The sequence below is a fragment of the Vidua chalybeata genome, chromosome 9 (assembly GCF_026979565.1).
Source record: "Vidua chalybeata isolate OUT-0048 chromosome 9, bVidCha1 merged haplotype, whole genome shotgun sequence".
Taxonomy (NCBI): domain Eukaryota; kingdom Metazoa; phylum Chordata; class Aves; order Passeriformes; family Viduidae; genus Vidua; species Vidua chalybeata.
The window spans coordinates 1693163-1701729 of record NC_071538.1 but is presented as its reverse complement, the minus strand read 5'-3'; the positions used below and the strand labels follow the sequence as shown (position 1 = coordinate 1701729).

The 8567-nt window shown below is 45.9% G+C and overlaps 1 protein-coding gene across 13 annotated transcripts in view; it reads left to right on the top strand.

Annotated features, from left to right (window-relative positions):
- The first annotated feature begins 471 nt into the window (after positions 1-471).
- The window catches only part of PRRC2C (proline rich coiled-coil 2C), a 69625-nt gene continuing 61529 nt past the window's right edge, over positions 472-8567 (top strand). For 12 of the 13 annotated variants that reach the window (XM_053949810.1, XM_053949817.1, XM_053949816.1 and 9 more), the window contains exon 1: positions 859-1187. The gene's annotated coding sequence lies outside the window, so the exon portion shown is untranslated. Of the gene's footprint in view, positions 550-858; positions 1188-8567 lie in introns of those variants that run through there. The other variant, XM_053949806.1, reaches the window with a different exon arrangement.

Sequence of the window (8567 nt, the reverse complement as noted above, 5' to 3'; positions counted from 1 at the left end):
GATGGGGCCAGGATTGGAACCGGGATAGAACTGGGGTAGAACCGGGATAGGAACTGGGATAGAACAGGGATAGAACCGGGATAGAACCGGGATGGGGCCGGGATAGGAACAGGGATGGGAACAGGATAGGAACAGGGATAGAACCGGGATAGAACCAGGATAGGAACAGGGATAGAACAGGGATAGAACCGGGATAGAACCAGGATAGGAACAGGGATAGAACAGGGATAGAACCGGGATAGAAACGGGATTTGGCCGGGATGGGGCCGGGTCTGCGCGGCCCCGCCCTCCGCCCCGCGCCGCCAGGGGGCGCACCTGTCCCCGGGAGCCCGCGCGACTGCGGCACGGCGCTGTCACGTGACCGGCGGCGCGGGGGCGGGGCCGGCGGCTCGCGCTGTGCGCGGTGACGTCAGACGTCGTTGGCGCCCGGCTTGGCCGCCCGCCATCTTGGCCCCTGTGTGCGAGCGGCCGAGGCGGCGGCGCCGGGAGAGGCAGCGGCCCCGCCGGCACCGGGACCCGCGGGCAGCCGAGCGCCGCCCTGCGCGCCCGGTAAGCGGCGGGGCTCCTCCGCTTCACCGCGGCGGAGCGCGGGCTCGCGTCGCGGCACGGCGCCGGCAGGAGCGGGCGGGCGGCCTGCGCCGCATGGCCCCGGGCGGGGGCGGCTTCCGCCCGAGCGGGCCCGCGGCCGGCGGGTGAGGGGCGCCCTGGGCCGGCACCGCCGCCGGGCGGAGCGGGGCGGGCAGCGGCGCCGGGCGGCCGGGCCGGGGTTCGCTGGGCCGCCCCGCATTGGCGCTCGGAGCCGGCCGCGCCCCGCCGGGCAGGGCCCGGGCCGCGCCCGGGGCCGGCGGGAGAGGCGGCTGTGCCGGGACCGCTCCTGCGGGGGTGCTGCTTCCTTCTCCCGCTCTCTTTTTCGCCCCTCGCTTTCCCCCTTTTTTTTTAACGGGGCTTGGTCTGCTCCTTCCTCCCTTCCTCTCTTCTCCTCTCCCTCCCTTTCTCTCTGCTCCGGAGGTTCCTCGAGGAGCGCGCCGAGCCCTGCGTGCGTTCGCGCTCACTTCGCGGCTCCGATTCCTCCCGCAGGAACGCGGGCGGAGAGGAGAGCAGCCTTGTCTTGGGGCTGCTGGAGGCGAGGCGCCTCGGTTTTCCAGCTCTGAAATTCGCATCCGGGGTTCTTTGACTCCTCGCCGACGGTAAAAGGCAGTTCTCGGGTGGTTTGGTGCGGGACTGAGTGAAGGAAGGCATTGTTTGTGCTCCCGGGGCCAGGGTTTGTAGGGCTGGGGTGGGCAGAGCCAGGGCTGTTCTCACGGGTAGCGCTTCAAGGATGTGAGAGCGTGGTGAGATGACACGGCTGAAATTCAGGCAGTTGTTCTGCAGTGGGCATAATCCAGGGGTGCAGGGATTGAAAATTTTGAGGCTGAAAGATAATTTGCAGTTCAGGCCCTCTTCGTGAGGAAGGGGACATGCACGAGAGCGCGGTGCTGGGCCCTGGATGGAACAGCGTGGGTTTTCTTCCTTTTTGTGTTTCACCTGGGTCTTCTGTAGATATATTATTTGGTGGAACGTCTTGAAGTCAGTATTTTCAAGGAAGGACCGTTTCTCCTTGTTGCCCTGATGGTCGGGGTTAAATAGGCATATTACTGGGAATGAGCAATATTTCCAACAGAAGGAATGGGGCTGTGATTTTTAATAGTTCTGTTTCTTGTGCAATGAGGCATCTGGCCTACTTGGTGTCTCATCTTAGAGAGCTCTGCTCAGGCAAGAAACTGCTTTTGAAGGGGCAGGAAACAGGACATGATCTCATTTGTCCATGTATGAGAAACAAAAGGATTGTCTTTAGATACTGACTGCCAGGAGCTCTGTGTGGCTACCAGAGTTGTTTTTTTTTTTTTTTTAATTTATTCTATAGTCCAGAGAATTTTGCTTCTGCATTAATTTTGTGGTGTTTTGATGCAGCTCTGAACCGTTTTCTTGAGAATGAAGAACCTCAAAGTCTTGGGAGTTGTTTGAACTGGAGAAATGTTCAGTGGAAAAGTGGTTTGGTGATGTGGGCTTGAGAGGTCACTCTTTAAACTGAAGTGAGAGCTTGGTTCTCTCTTAGGCCACTGCTTGGAGACCAGGATTGAGGCTCTGTCTGCCACCTCAAGCTCTGCCTTGCTGTGTGGATGTGCTTGTATGAACTTCTTGGCTTTTGTAGATAATAGTCCATGAAATATGTATAACTCAATGTACAGTTGCTTCTGTGAGTCTTGGTAATATAAATATTCTGTGTCTAGGCAGTTTAGTAGCAATTTATAATAACTTTGCTCTCATTTAGACTTTCCATAATGGGAGCCCTGGTTTTTTGTAGAGCAGAACAGTTACATCAGTCTCCAGTTTTAACTTGGGCTCCTGGTCCAATGCTACAGATTTATGGGATGCACCTTCCATAGGTCCTGTGTCCCATGGGAAAGTGAAACAGGCCCCAGTGAGCAAGGGAGAGATGATGCAATTCCAAAGGGAGCTCCCTGTGGGTTTGGGGCTGTTGGAATGAATGCTGAGTGGCAATTAGGAGAAAGAATAGAAGTCAGAGCAGGATTCTGTTCTGTGGGGCCAATTTCAGCCAGGTGTCCTGCAGGACTGGGAATACAATTCCTTTGTTCCAGACTGATTTGCAGGCTAAGGAGCAGCAGGGATGTGAGAGTGGAGAGAGGGTAGGATAAATACCATATAAGGGATGGTGTGGATTAAATGAGGAGATAAAAATCTTACAGAAGAGTTCAAGCCTTGCACAGTGTGCTCTTGCAGAGGAGTAAACCCTTGTGTAGTGGACTGGGGGTGTGAGAGAAGGAAAAACATTTCTCTTCAGAGGCTCCTGCAGTAGTGCAGGGTTTGAGGGAGAAAAGCTCCACCACATGAAAATGCAGCACCTTCCCACTAGCTGAGGATGGATGCTGGGCTTGTAATGACAGCACTGCTGGTGGTGTTTTACTGGTAGAACCAGTTTATCTTCTGTAGGAAATTTTTCCTTTGCTCAGCCTCACGCTCTCATTGGTTTTTGGGTTTGGGTTTTACAAAACCCAGTAGAAGCTTACGGGTGAAAGTAGTGTAAAAATAAAAGCTGAAATTCGTGTGAGGATATGGGAGAAAACAATACTGAGTATTGGTGAAATGGAGTACACAGGAGTCTTAAAAAATGCGTCGAGCAGAGGAAGATGAAGTCCTAATAAAAATCAGATGAAGACAGCTTTTATGTCTATGAAGAACAGGCTAACAGAAATAGACTGTTTTTATTACAAATACCTCAGCCATTACATAACATTCTAAGTCAATGCTAACGAGCTCGTCTGTTACAGATTGCAAACACATACTAAAGGGGGAAACTGTTTAACATTGACATTGTTCATGGTTTAAATTATCTGCCACTGTCTTGATTAACGGGGAAATTAGAGTGCAGAATCAGCCTTACATGTCTTCAGTCTGAAGGATGATGCTGATAAATTTTAACTGATGTTTATTTGAAAATAATGTGGGCTTCATTTTCAGGGTTTTCCAGCATCAGAGACAGGAATGGCTGCACTTCATGTTCAGCTACAACAAATGCACAAGTACTGCCTGAAGAACTGGGGCATCGCCCAGTCCTGGGTAACTGAGAGGAGTCTCTTAAATACCAATTTAATCCATGTACAGCTGATTCCTAAGTGAAATGGCAGCCTTACTGGGATTTTACCTAGTTGGGCTGTAAATTGTAGTTTGGCAGTGATCAGGCTGCCCATTTTTTGCTGCACTGCCTGCTTAAGTTAGCAAACCAAACTTTCTGTGCTTAGAAAAGCAGCACTTTTCAGGCTGTCCTCATGAAATGGAATAAACCACTACACCTTGGTTTAAAATTCATATTTTGTAGGCATGTGACTGTTGCTAGATTTTGTTTGTAAATTTTAACTTACAATTTCAATCTACAGTTATAATTTTAAGGAATGTTTGCAGCAGTAAGGATTTAAGACGTACTTAAAGTGATTTGAACCTTCAGCTAAGGTGGAAGTGCAGCAACATTTGCTTTTTGTTTGAGAACCCAATAGTTTCCTCTCAGTTAAAGACCTGATACTGCTTTAGGACTTCTGTTTCAAACTCAACAGATATTCCACTGAAGGGCTTCAATCTTAATATCAATGAATTGATGCTCTCATTTTGAAAAAAAATAAATACTGATCTACGGGGCTTGTTTTTTAGTCACGTTTAGGACAGTCTGTGCTTTGTATAGGACACAGTAGAAGTCCTCTAATGAAAAGGAGCAAGAACATTTTTCCTTGACAATGCATATAAGAAAGGTGTATTTTAGCAAGAAAAGCTTACCTTTGGCTTATGGCATTTCTAACTGATTGCTTTGCTGGAGTCACTTTGGTTAAGAGATGTTTTTCATGCCACAGATGAAGCCACCAGGATGGACAGAGCTTTGGATAACAAAAAGTTCCTTGATAAGTATTTTGATAATGTGTTGAGCCTGAATTATTTACTGCATCTTGAAAGCAAAGTGTCAAGGGATGTGTGGGTTGGCTTTTTTTTTGAGCAGAATAACTAGAGAACCAAGAGCAAGTGAAGATGTTAAAGCTCGTCTGCAGCCATTTGGCAGATGCAAGTTAACTTCCATGGAAAATGGATTCTGGAGTGCTGAGAGACAGATGCATAAAGCTGCCTGTGCTGATAAGGCTTTTTAAATTTAGCTTCTCATCTTTTTTTCCCTTTTTTTGTGGTTAAACCCAGTCTACAGCAGAGGTCTGAAGTCGACCCTTACTGTAATTAACTGGTGTTGTCCAGAGCTGTTGTCAGTGTGGTGTTGGCAGCTGCATCTCTTCCATGCTGAGCATTCCTCAGTGAACAAGGAGATGTGTCTGTTCCAAGAAATGAGTGAGTCACAGGGAAAAGCATGTAACCAGAGATCCAGAGGATAATGGGCAGCAGGTAGAAGAGGCTGTGAGCTCTCTCCAAGCTGGACCAGACCGAGGAACAAAATTCTACCACCTTTATAGGCATTGCAGTGAGATTTTTTTACTGAAACTGACAGTGTGTTACAAGCTGGAGCATTTGCCAATCCTGGCTCTCACTATCACGGTGGGACTATGTTAAAAACCTTCAAAATAACCCTATAGCATCTCTTTAATACCGAGAAGAAATTATGTTTATTTTTGATCTACATGAGTCAGGTTAGGAATATGATAGGAGTAATGGGCAGCAAAGAATTTGGGCAAGGTGGGAAGTTTTGAACATGGTGACAAGTAGCTTGAGTCGTTACATAACTGATTAGAGTAACTGTTTTGAACTTTTTTATATAATGGTGAGGTTGTACAAGACTTCAAGTAGGTTCCCACTGTTGAGTGCTTCCATCTTCAGGTTGGACCCTTCAACAACAAAAATAACTTGAAAAGATGAACAGAAAAGAATTGGCAGGGAAAAGCTGGCAAAGAGGGGATTAATTTTGGCACGTGTGTTGTAAAGAAGAGGGGAAATCCTTAAGGATGTAGCCCTAGAGTGGTTCTTGTCAAAATATTCTGTAGGAGCTCATAAACAGAGGAGCTTACCTGAACATTATTTCAAAGCAACAAATTTCCAAAATAAAACCCCTTAGATGTATTTATTTCTTATTTAAGGATTAACTTACGAATAGGGGATTTGGAAAAACAAATTATGTATAAAAATTCTTACTTATTTTCAGTTGAGGTCAGGGATACCTCAAATATGCAGAAAAGCATGATGAGAAATCTGCTGCTTAACGTTGTTTTCCTGGGGAAGAACACTGAAAAAAGATGTCACTTCTTTGTGAAAAAACATTGGTTATTTCACTGGGGCTTGGAAGTTGGGGTAAAGGAGCAGGAAATTGAAGTTTTTTAAGAGATTCCTTGAGTTATTCCCAGCAAATGAGTGGTTTAACTTTTTTCCCCTAATCTGTCCTCCTCTCTTCCAGTGTCCAGGCCTACATGGGGTGGGTGGGAAGGGTTGAAAATGTGCCACCAGCTCAGTGAGGGTTTGTAATAAAGAGGCTTCTGCAGTAAGTATTAAAGTGAAAGGGAAAAATGAAACAGTGGAAAGATGAGCATTGTCTGTAAATGGCTGCAGCTTCTGCTCATCTATTGGGAATTTGGTCTTTTTTCATGTACTTACTGATTTTCTTTCATCAGCTTCCTAAAAGGAAGTGTTCTGCACCAGCTTATCACTGGGACCGACTTAGGAGTTGACTCCTGCTCAGTTCCTGGTAACTTCCCCCAGGCAGCACCTGCAGAGGAGCAGACAGCTCACCACAGAGGAGAGTTGTGAGGCTGCTGCTGTAGCCCCACTGTGCATTTGTCTTTGTCCCCATTTCTCAGCCTGACTCATCAGCTGCTACTCAGGATGCCACCAAGGAAGGCACTCCCCACATCACTGTCTCTGTGTGTGGGGAGAAGGGGTTTGCTGATATTTTTGCCTTTCCAGGCTGCTGGTGTGGTTCAGCTGAGCAAGAAACAAAGTGGTGCTTGTGACAGTCTGCTGAGTGTGTTTGTAATTTTTTATGGGATTGTTTGTGATCCTAACCATTAACAGATGCCTTTACAGAGAGCTGCTGTGGTCTGGATAAACTATCTAAATTAGCTGTTAAGAAGTTGGTGAATAGTTGTAATTTTTTCAGTTAAAAATCCTGCTGACAGGTAAGACAGGTCATGGTAGTCTTCTGTATTCAGAGAAAATGCTGCCTCCCAGGCTGCTGTTTGAATCCTGCACTTTGATAGCAGGTACACAGCTTGTTTCTGCAAGAATTTGCCTTAATTTATTCCCTTATCTTGTGCTCAAATAGGCAATGATTCGGATTTGTGAGCTTTGAAGTTTTCTCATTCTTCCAAATAATGGAAATTTCTTTAATAAATGGTTTTGCAAATCTTAAAAATAAGTCTCATTTGGCATCTGCAAGTTGAAAAGCTAATTGGGCGAAAGGACTTGCATTGTTCTGTTTCCAGAAATAATGAGAACACTTATCATTATGATGCTCTCTGTAATTCTATAGAAACTCTTTGGGGGTTTTTTTCTGGCCCTGGCTTTCTTCCAGAACCTCAGCACTCCTGCCTCAATTAAAAATTTACTATTTATGAAAGTTTCTTAACCAGCTGCATGAAACTGGAAAATCAAAAATCTGTCTTGCGAAAAATTTGCTTAATGCTTGGTGTCAAAGAAATCAGAAAAGACTTGTAAAAACATTGTCAGCTAAGAAGAAATAAAATAGCCTGCTCTAAAAGTGACCTGCAGAGAAACCTGAGATGTTAGGTTTTCAGAGAAAAATAGATTTTTAGTTGCAACATGTTTGGTAATCTTCTGAAACATCTGAATTGTAATTTGTGTCTGAGGATTGTCAGCACAGGGCCAGAGTAGCTGTGTTGGGTTGGTGCATTGCCTTTGTCCAGTGTTGGTTCTGACCTAGGTGGGACACTCACTGTCAGTCTCTTTTCTGGAATGTCTTTAAGAATCCTTTCTGGCAAAGAAACTCAGCTAATTTGAAAAGAGCTGACATTAGAAGAAATGCTCAGGTATTGGTAGTTAACTCCTCATTTGCACTTGAGCTCTGGTTGTGGTATTGAGTTTCTCTCCACTGGTCTGGTTCCTGTAGAAGGAATGAGAAAATGAACTGGACACTTGGGGTACCAGTGAAGGCTGTGCTGTGTTTACCTGGTCACCATATTCCACTGGTGCTCTCATCCTGCAGTTAGGAGTCTTTTGGCCTCTGGCAGCTTTTTATTCATGTGACAGTGAGCAGTAAGGTTTGTTTTGCATTGCTGTCTTGCTGTGCCTCATCCCAAACTGGGAATTGCTCTGAAAAGAACTGGACAAGTCTGATGGTCGTTGCTCTTGGAATCTGCAAGCAGGCATGTGGAGAGCTCTTTCATTAAACATGATTCCACATCACCTCCATCAGCAGTGGGAAGCTCTCTGGGACAAGTGCAGCCTTACAAAACTGACTGTGCAGAGAGAATAAGATGTGCTGCAGTGTTGAGGCTGGTGTGCCTCTGCCAGGATCAGACTGGGCCATTCCAGCAGAGGGGAATGCTGAACCCAGGGTGCATTTGGCACATCCAGTGGCACATCAGGGTTTCTGATCCTCATGACTTTGTGGTGCCTGTGCAATCAAGTTCACAACTTCGACCTTTAAGTCCCTTCTCTTTAGTATTTGATTGTATGCAAATTCCATCAGCCTGTTAGCCTAAAGAACTATTCCTCACGTTACAAAGAAGTTTGAAAAAAATGACCAAAGTAAATTTTCTGAACTCAGAAACCAAATTAAAATCACTTCTATCTAGATCTTTTAAACCAGTCTTTAGTTTTTTGTTTTTACTGAGGACTTGAGCCTTAAGGCCGAGTCTGGACATCAGGTATTTCACTTCTTCAAGGTGTACTTGACCACCAGAGTAGGATTTCTGTAGGAGTCTTACTTGCTTAAAAGTGCTGCTGCTTGAGGTTGCACATATTGGGCTTTCAGTTCAGAATAGTGGAAGAGCTTTTGTTAAAACTCTCGGGTGATACTTGTACCATTTTTTGATTATCTAACCTCTGAAAATTTAAAACATTACTAGACACAA